General features: G+C 36.7%; 2 pseudogenes; one reads left to right on the forward strand and one right to left on the reverse strand.

The window, feature by feature from the left end:
- Window positions 1-692: 692 nt before the first annotated feature.
- On the reverse strand, window positions 693-1,901 carry LOC145133573 (putative RNA-dependent RNA polymerase 1 pseudogene; annotated as a pseudogene).
- Window positions 1,902-2,190: 289 nt separating this feature from the next.
- LOC145132717 (metal transporter Nramp7.2-like) lies at window positions 2,191-5,193 on the forward strand (annotated as a pseudogene).
- Window positions 5,194-10,720: the final 5,527 nt, after the last annotated feature.

Below are 10,720 nucleotides of genomic sequence, written 5' to 3' on the forward strand. Positions count from 1 at the left end.
ATAGCATTTTAAATATTGAACACACAACAAAGGCAACAATGAGAGGAGGGGGGGGGGGGGGGAGGGGAGGGAGAGTCTCACATTTGAAGATTTCGTCGGAACAATCTTGGGATGACGTCAACAGGTGACATGGTCGTCAGAGAAAGTAGAGAAAACAAGGACCTGTTAATTTTAGTACATAATATTGTTTTGATATATAACGATAAAAATAAAAAATGTTATATGGTAATTATCAACATTCCTTATTGAATTGGATTTTAATTCCCTCCTCCTGTTTTTGGAATTTCGTTTCCCTAGTTTAATGAAAAGTCAAAATCATTTAGGATTCCAATTCATTTTAAAAACTTGAATCAAATAGAAAAATAAACTTTAACATGGAAATGCGGCGGAACTGGATTCCAAATCTTATTAATTTCAAACCAAAAGACTTTATATTTCTTTTGTCAAACACTTTACTTCAAATAAAACTACACATTCCACCTAATATACCTAAGAACTAATAAAGTCACTAAAGTCCAAAGTTATAGTCATGATGTCAAATTATTTTCATCAATCCTACAAGGATCTAGGTAAGCATTAGTAGAAACCGATTACTTTTTTTTTATCACCTCTTGTTCAACTCCATATAATCTATGTTCAACTCCATATAATCTATGTGTACGTATATATAGTAGATTAAGATACTACTTACATATCTCAAAAATATATCAACATTGATAATATTTACATCAAACCCTACAAGAAACACAATAATCAAAAACCACAATATTTACATCAACTCAAACTAAATCCAACAAGAAACAACAAAGACAACTATAGTGACTTCACACAACTTCAATCATATCAGATTTAAAGCAGTGCTAAACTGCTGTTGAAGCCAATCAGTATCAACATTTCTTCTAACCCTCCCCTTGCTTCTCTTAATCTCAATAAGCTTATCATGCACACACCAAGGAAAACTCAAAAAATGATCACGTGTTTTCATATCCTCATTATATTTACCCCAATAATCCGGATGATATGTCACATGATACCATGCAGATGCTTTCGCATACACATCATCATCTTCAACATCCACATTGCCTCTACCCTTCCAAAACCAATTCCTCGCTTCCTTTCTCAAAGACTTCACAGCCAAACCATTCCTCCCATCAAACGACCTCGACATTTTCATAATACTCCCACTCAACAATTCAGCCTCGGTTTTAATCCCATAATAATCCATCAAATTACCCAATTTGTAATCATACTCAGTTTTAAAATCAAAAGCTTCATCAACATAGTACTCAAACCCGCTGACTTCCAAGTCAACATCGTACGTTTGTCTCGCCACGTCACGCGTGAACGGGTTGACCTGGCTGTTTTGTGGGGCGATGTCTTTGACCTCACGAAAGAGTTTCCCAATCACGTTATATGATTCGTACGTTGTTTTGTTGGATTTTTCCATGAAATCAGGGTACTCTTTGACACGAAGATTTGCAGGGATTTCTGCGGGGACACGGGTTTTTGGAAAATCTACAGCTACTGAGAAAAGCTTTGCGAGCTCTATGCATGGTGGGGCCATTGCCTTTTCGAGTTCTCTGTCTGCAAATACTGTCTTCAACTTTCTGGTAAATTCGTGAAGTGTCAATTTTGTTATAGGTAAATAAAAATATTGAGAATGATTAGTTTGAAGTACATATCGAGAAAATCTACATGAAGGAGCATAGGCTCTGTCGCCTCTTCCCTCCTGAGCCTCAGAGACACGAAGCACAGAGCAGCAGGCGGTGATAGAGATAAGAGATGACACAAATTTTCCTTCCAGTGGGGATTAGGGGTTGAGAGCGAGAGAGATGGAGCGATGTGGGTACCTTTATGATGATGGTGATAGAGTGGATAAAGACGTAGATAAAGGACAAAAGGTAGAGGTGCAAAAATACAGGAGCTGAAGAGGTGTCTCAGTCTCATGGTAGAAGGGGGTTAGGGAGAAGCTCAGAATCCTTTTTTAATTCAAACGGCATGGACATGCCCACAAACTGAAAGCAACCTTTAGAATTTGAACTCCAGCAGCCATGCATCATTTTGTAATGCAAACGGCATGGACATGCTCAAAATCTGAAAGCAACATTTTGAACTAGAACTCTAGTAGCCATGAGTTATGTGCAGAACTCTAGTATAAGTAGCATACTCAATCCAATCCTTTACCATCAAATCTGTTCATACTGAGATTCTTCACATATATAGATTCTCCATTCCCACAGAGACAAAGACAGAGACAGAGATGGCAAGTCTGCAGCATGAACCACGAGTTACAGGAGGGAGCAATCTTGTTTCAGCTGTTGATCTTTCTGTTCTCAACTCCAAAGACTTTGATGATCATAAAGATATCGACCATGATCAGGTGATCTCTCTCTCTCTCTCTCTCTCTCTCTCTCTCTCTCTCTCTCACTCTCTTTCCACCCTCACAAACGTTAATTTCAAGATTGATATCTAACCATATGTTTGAAGTTTCTATTTGTTTAATAACAGTTTGATTAATTTGATAACCATATAATATGCAGAAACCTGGATGGAAAAGTTTTCTCTCCTTTGTTGGACCTGGTTTCCTAGTGTCATTGGCTTATCTCGATCCTGGCAACAGTAAGTTTTGATTTCTCAATATCTCATATTCTCATTGTAACTTATATATCTTAATCATTGTAAACTTATCAATGTTTTTTATGCAGTGGAAACCGATTTACAGGCAGGAGCCAACCATAGATACGAGGTAAACGTTTTCTCCATGAAACACCATAGTTGTAGTTCAAAAAAATCACCATTATTTTCAGCTACTTTGGGTGATTTTGATCGGGATAATCTTTGCACTTGTTATTCAATCTCTGGCTGCCAATCTTGGTGTAAGCACTGGTAAGACATTCACTGAACTAGACCTATGAATTTATCTATATATCCAGAAATAATTATAAATATCTAAACTTTAGTTATTCTGTTATTCAGGGAAACATTTATCAGAGTTGTGTAAGGCTGAATACCCTATCTTTGTCAAGTATTGCCTATGGCTGCTAGCCGAGGTTGCAGTCATTGCAGCAGATATTCCCGAAGGTACTAATTTTAATCATGCATATCCATGAAACTGATGTGAACATACGATTTAACTTTTTTTTAATAATATTTTGATTCATTTTCTTTTGATGTTTGCAGTGATCGGAACAGCTTTTGCACTGAATATCTTATTCAAGATTCCAGTTTGGGTTGGAGTTCTCTCACTGGTCTCAGCACCCTCCTCCTTCTTGGCCTCCAAAAATATGGTGTAAGAACTTCAATCATGATTCGTTTTCTTTTGATGTTTTCATAGTTGGTGTTTCCTAATATGAAAACACATGGAATGTTGGTTTCATATATCCATAGGTGAGGAAGCTTGAAATATTGATAGCTATTCTAGTTTTTCTGATGGCTGGTTGTTTCTTTGGAGAAATGAGCTATGTGAAGCCACCAGCTGGTGATTTGCTATAGGGAATGTTCATTCCTAAACTTAGTGGTCAAGGCGCCACTGGTGATGCCATTGCTCTACTTGGTGCCCTTGTCATGCCGTAAGATCCCACTCCCAAAAAATAAAAAATAAAAACCTATTTCTCATATATTTATATTCCCTAAATCTACTTTGGTTTATTAACATTAAGTTCACTTTTTTTAATAGGCATAACTTGTTTCTCCATTCGGCTCTTGTTCTTACTCGAAAGATACCAACTCGAGTTCTTATTCATGATGATGTTTTGAATTACAGGATGCATGCAGATACTTCTTGATAGAGAGTGGCATTGCGCTCTTTGTAGCATTCTTGATCAACGTCTCAATGATCGCTGTTTCTGGCACTGTTTGCTCAGAAAAAAACCTACCAAGTGAAGAAATGGATCGTTGCAACGATCTCAACCTTAACTCAGCTTCATTTCTTCTAAAAGTATGAGCTTATAAGATGTCAAATTTATAACTTCTATACCAACAACATTCACAAAACTTCTCATAATTAACCCCGGTTTTTACTACACAGAATGTTTTGGGAAAGTCCGGCTCTACTCTTTATGCAATTGCACTGCTAGCTTCTGGTCAGAGTTCAACAATCACAGGCACTTATGCTGGACAATTCATTATGTCGGTAGGTTAAAAGAGGTCTTTATTGGGTTTGCCTATTATAACTTTCTGCTGTTAATAATCAAGGTTAACACTAAGCATGTACTATTTGTTATTTTAGGGTTTCTTGGACTTAAAAATGAGGAAATGGCTCAGGAACTTGGTAACTAGGTGCATCGCCATAACACCGAGTCTAATAGTGTAAATAATTGGGGGGCCTTCTGGAGAAGGAAGACTAATTATAATAGCATCTGTATGTGACTCCATCTTTAAAGTTTCATTCTATAGGTAAGCATATTCATGATTCATTGAAACTGGACTTTAATGTAAGTATGGATCTTTTGCAGATGACACTGTCATTTGAACTTCCATTTGCACTCATTCCACTACTCAAGTTCAGTAGCTCAAGTACCAAAATGGGACCTCACAAGAACTCAATATTTGTGAGTTTCAATTTCGTAAATCAAGTATACCTGAAATTCATTTATAATATGATTATTTTTCTTCTACAGATCATTCTCTTCTCATGGGCACTAGGACTTGGAATAATTGGCATCAACATCTACTACTTGAGCACTGCATTTGTCGATTGGCTAATCCATAGCACTTGGCCAAAAGTGGCTAATGTGTTTATTGCAATATTAGTTTTTCCGGTCATGGCTGCTTATGTTCTCTCAGTGATCTACCTTATGTTGCGTAAGGATGTTGTGGTTACATATATTGAGCCATCAAAAGGTGACCCTATTGCTCAAGATAGCATGGAAAGTGGAAATGATGCTGATAGAAGACCAGAGTTGACAAATGCTCCTTATAGAGAGGATCTTTCTGACATTCCATTTCCACAATAGTGTATCTGAAACTTTCTGAGTGGATTCAAAGGCGCTCATTGGTATCTAGCCTTCTTAAACATTACTTCTTTATGTGTGTAGATCATCTGTGTTCCAGGATTGGTCATATACACTAAATGTCTAATCCTAAATGTAGGAGATTTGGTTGCTTGAAACCAAAAAGTTTAATTATCTGCGTTTTGTAAACCGAATGCGCTTTGTAAAGTGAATAAGAAAGTGTACGGCATCAGTTGAATCAGTTGAATCCGTTACAGCTTAACTTGTTTTTCTTCTTCGCATTATTAAGTGAATCTTCAAACTAATGCAACTATATCATATAACCAAGAAGACAAATAAGTCAGCACTCATGTGTGTTTTGGTCCTTTATTTAAAGCAACTTTAGAAAAGAGCAATTAATATTTGTGTGTGTGTGTGTGTGTGTGTGGGGGGGGGGGGGGGGGGAGGGTTGGGTCTAATATTCATAAAAATTAGTGGGCTACTACTACTTCTAAGCAAAAAGAAAAAAAGGGGGGGGGGGGGGGGGGTGGCCCTTAATAAGCTCCGCGCTTGTATGCCGAACACTTATTGCATGGTTTTAAATCTTTTTATACGATGTATGTGTGAAGACCAAAGGGTTTCTAACCCAACGGTATCAGGTGTTGCCTTTCCTCCTTGAGATTGAAAGTTTAAGTCCCGTCATGAACATAGGTGGAATTAAGTAGTAGATTAGATTTGTCGTTAAAAAAAAATATATGTTTTAAAGATATGCCCAGTAAAACAACAAATTAGTTACGCTCTTAATAAATACATAGGCCTATTGAGTTACACACAATCCACAATCTAAAAGCAATAAATAAATAAATACGGGGGATAGTTTATTATGATAGATTTTATGCATAAGAACAATCCTATGTGCTCATACAAACCCTAATGTTTGGATCTAGGTTTCTCTATTGTACATGCAATGAATCCAAGACTTACAAACCCTAGATCTATCAAATAAGAACTGAAATAAGGGTTTAGTAATTACCTTTGATTATTATATATAGCAATAACAATCAATCCTTGCTTTGATTGACTTCAGAAAGCTTAGTGCCTCAAGTGTTGCACCTCTAATGGAGTCACAAACACCACTAAGCAACTTGGATGAAGAGGGAGGAGAGAGGAGGCACCAAAAACGGCTGGAAACCCTAGAGGGACTCTTAGCCACGTTTTTGGGGCATAGGGGTCCTATATATACATGTAGGCTATTAGGGTTTGCAACTAGGAAACCCTAATCTGACTGCTTAAGCCCTAAGCAGTCCAATGGACCATTCCAGAAGGCCCTTGGACGATTTCTTTATGGTCCTCCATATAGAATTCGTCCATTGCCATCCAATGGATCCTAAGCCCAACTTTGTAACTATCTTATAATTACAATATCAGTCTCCTTAATTTAATTAATCTCTTTTAGTCACAAAATTAATTCTTAATTAATTCTTGACTAATATTAATTAAACATTATGATTTCTCCTTTAATATATTAGTCTTATAATATATTAATAAATCATAATTAAACCTTTCTCTCGTTAATTCATCCTACATATTGCTATGGTGAAGGCAACCCAAAAGGACCATGCTCATAATCGGGTCAAGTACATACCAAAATAGTTATGGACTTAGACACTAATCCAACAGTCTCCCACTTGGATAAGTCTAATAACTATTTTGCATAACTTCAGAACCTGATCATTGTTATTCTGTGATAATGATTATTGTACATACTGTCTTTGTGACTTATGCTGTTATGTTATTTAGTGTAAATGTTGTTATATGTGCTTACGTTGAGTTATGTGCTATTTATTATACATCATGCTTTGTGATTATGCTATGATTGTGATTATGCTTTGCTGAGTTAGGACCGGAGGGTCCACCCGAGTTGTGGGACCGGAGGGTCTCCACTGGAACACATTGACTGGAGGGTCATTTCGAGTTAGCCTCGAGTGGCTAATGAGATGTGTGTGGTATTTTGGGGGACTCACTAAGCTTCGTGCTTACCGTGTTATGTGTTATGTGTTTCAGGTTTTCCTCAGGATCACGGGAATGTACCGGCTTGATTGTATACATCAGTGAAAGAGTTATAATTTGAGGATCCTGGATTTTAATCAAACAATTATAGTGATGTGATTTGTGAATTAAATAAATGAGATTCTGTGAAACGTGTTATGAGGATTTTGTAATTCCAAATGAAAATTTTATATGAAAAATTCACGGTGTTACACATATCGTGTCAAATTCGTGGCTGACACGTTTTCCTGACACGAATACACGAATTGTCAGGTCTACCATGCGTGGTTTGTGAATAAAGGTGATGCCACGTGGATATTTTACTATTCCACAACCAACCCACCAAGTTATAGAAATGCTATGCACCGATGATTAGGTAGTGAAAGTTCAAAAAGAAGAAAGAGATAAAGAGAGAAATATGAGGGAACCAATCAAATGCAGTGTCTCCGTCCGTCTCCATGGTCACGCCACAATGCTTTATTTGGATTGCTTTTTCAAAGAAAACTACAATGCTATACTTGGTAGATTTTTAAAGTAAAATGCCTTGATAAGAATAAAATGTAATGCTTTTTTAATGTAAGATGTCTTAATAATAAAGTGCAATGCTTCTATTAGGTTGACATTTTAAAGAGAAGTATGTTGATACAACTGGAAGATTTTTGAAAGTAAAACGCCTAGAGAATAAATAAAAATAATACATACAAAAAGAATTAATAACACACAACAAGGTATAAAGATGTTTAATAGATCATACCTGGATTAAGAACTTAAAGTAATCTGCTATTTCTCAGTACACTTGGAGTAAAACAAGATTCAGTATCTCCACCATAGCTAAAAAGAATTAAGAAATCACAACAAAATATACAGATGTTTAGCATCACTCAGTTGTGTCTTACATTGTCAATGAGAACATAAATGAATACAAATGGGCAATAAGGTAAAATTGGATTTATACCTTCACATTGTTCATCCAATAGTGTGCTGAACTTTGCAGTGCAGTTATGAGCCAGCCACTGCAAACCCTTGTCCACCACTTGAAAGTATCACTAAATGCTCTTTTGAAGTTATTGAGAGTCTGAATCGATTTTGATCAATTCAGTCCAAACCAACAAGCAACATAAGAATCCAAACTTGAATGTCCTGTTATAAAATGTAAAATTAGTAAAGATTCAACACCAATCAACTGAAGGCATGGAATAATTATAAAATAACACATCATATAAAACCTTGATATTGACATAAATTGGTAAAGCCTCTTTGATTGGATCCATGGAAGCATCTTTGACTTAATTATTCCTGAATAGATGAAGTATAATTAGAAGTATAATCAAACTAAGGAAATAGAAAGCACTCAATAGTTAAATAAAATTAAAAAAAAAAAGAACCTGTAAGATAAACCAAGTCAAGATACACAACTAATTTTACATGTACTTTGTTTTCAACTTCTTGGAAGGGCAGATGGAGTTCTCTATTCTTAAGTTTTCAGATCAGTTCCTTACGCTGGGTGTACAAGGGGTACACAGGGCGTAAATCAACCAAATTTTGGGACAGTTCAAAATGTGAGTACGCTGGGCATACATAGGCATACGCCGAGCGTACTCATGTTGCTTCCAAACCCTAAATTCTACGATGTGACCCCTATTTAATCACCTTTTCCATCCTTTGGACATTCCCTCATCCAGCCTCCACTCCGTCTAAACCCTAAAACGAAACCCTAGCTTGTGTATGAGAGATTTGAAGCTTAGAAAGTGAATCTTGAGTGTTTGGTGCTAGGAAGAAGATCATTCAAGAGGTGGTGGTGCACTCTGGTTTGTAGATCCATAAACTTCATCCTCTTGTGCACATTTTCAAGGTATACAGTTCAAATCTTGGAGCTTGTTTAAATAGATCTTGTTTAGTCTTGCATTTTGGTCCTTTTTGTCCTAAAGCTTGCATGGATCTTTGTGAGTATGGAGTAGTCCAAATATGTTAAGTCATCATTTCAGACATTCTAAGATGTCTTGAGTCATAAAAATGATAGCTTAGCCATTTCCTTTCTTCCATGCAAGAGTTGTTGGGGGGGGGGGGGGTTTATGAAGTAAAAGTTATGGGTTTTGGATTTTAGCTCTTTGTAGCCATGCAAAGGCTTAAAGTCAGAGACCTTATGGATTAAGACGTTTTTTAGGGGCCAGATCTGTGATTGGAATGGATGTCTTAAGGATTAAGACTTTTTGCATGGAGATCTTGATAACAGCTTACGTACACTAAGCATATGCTTGGCTACCCCCAGCCCAGCGAGATGCGAGCCCTTTTCTGGTGTTGCGCTCTACACCCAGCGTAGAGTTGAGTATGCCGAGCGTATTGACCAAGGTTGACTTTTGTTGACTTTTATGGAATTTGACCATTTGAGTATGAAGTGGATGGTGAGGGTTTTATGAGGGGTAAAATGGTCTTTTACTCTAAGTATAAAATGGATTGTCTTGGGCCTAATAGTATGTGAGAGAAATATCCTAATTATTAATTAAGGTTAATCGGTGTATGTAATTATGCGGAATCTAGTTCCAGCAATTCGGGTGTGAGTTTTATCAGTCATTAGTGTAAGGTGAGTCTCCTCACTTATTCTTACCTGTATAGTAGAATAGATGTATATGTATTTGACGATCAACTGGGTCTAAGTGTTATTACTGTGTTTGTGTTGTTTATATGTGTTAAGACTATGGGTAGGCTCCAGGGTTGCTGATAACCTACAAAGGGTGTTGTTGCCCACTAAAACTTCGGGTAGTCTCCAGGGTTGCTGATATTCATAGTTGTTTTATGTGTTGTGCTATATGTGATATTTTTGGGGAAGTCTCTAAACTTTGTCCTTACAGTTTTTGATTAAATGTGTTTCAGGTACTTCTGAGAAACGCGGGAAAGTGAAGGCTTTATTATATACATTCGCTTGGAGATTTTGTTGCTGGGTATTTTGGGATACTCTGATAATTTTATATGGATTTGTATTTTGACCTTATGGTTTTCTTGTGATGGGTTTTATGAAACATGTTTTATTATGAGGTTAAAAATGAAAATTTTGGGTTGAAAAATTGGATGTTACACGAACCTATTCAGATAATATAACAAGTTCCTTAGAACTTGTACGAACTTGATACGATATTGCTTTGTTTGACTATTAACCGAATCTGGTAGTCATTTGTTACCCGCCTCATCGAGTCTCGTCATATAATCACTAAATGGCTTTACTCTTTAAACTGTTAGTTCAACAACTCTCGTCACTTCAACCCATAATCTGAGGTTTATATTTTTTAGTTTTTACTGATCGGATTAATAATCTAATTATGTTGTTGGGTCGGTAATAGCACTTTATTATAATCCGACAGTCTAACTTGGGTCTTGACCCTCGTTCTATGATTATGTCAAAATATTGAAAAACAACATAAATAATGCAATGAATGTGTATGCCTTATGTGCTTAACATTCCTCGTTACACGTACTCTCGTACCCCGTACATCACTTCTCGATCGACCAACACCCTTGCCAAACATGTACGCGAGAATGATGGAAGACTCAAATTTATAGGGCTATTTGGCCGATGCCACGTGATGGCATTCCAAGCACCAAGTCGTGATGAATGCAACATGCCATTCTCTGAAATAGCAACATATTTTTAAAAATGTCGTAATTTTCTCATACGAACTCCGTTTTTTATGTTCTTTATAGAGTAAATTACACGAGTCGTCCCTCGTGCAGGTGCCAAAATACAC

This window comes from Lactuca virosa, chromosome 8, assembly GCF_052849685.1.
Source record: "Lactuca virosa cultivar CGN04683 chromosome 8, Lactuca_virosa_CGN04683_v6, whole genome shotgun sequence".
Lineage (NCBI taxonomy): Eukaryota > Viridiplantae > Streptophyta > Magnoliopsida > Asterales > Asteraceae > Lactuca > Lactuca virosa.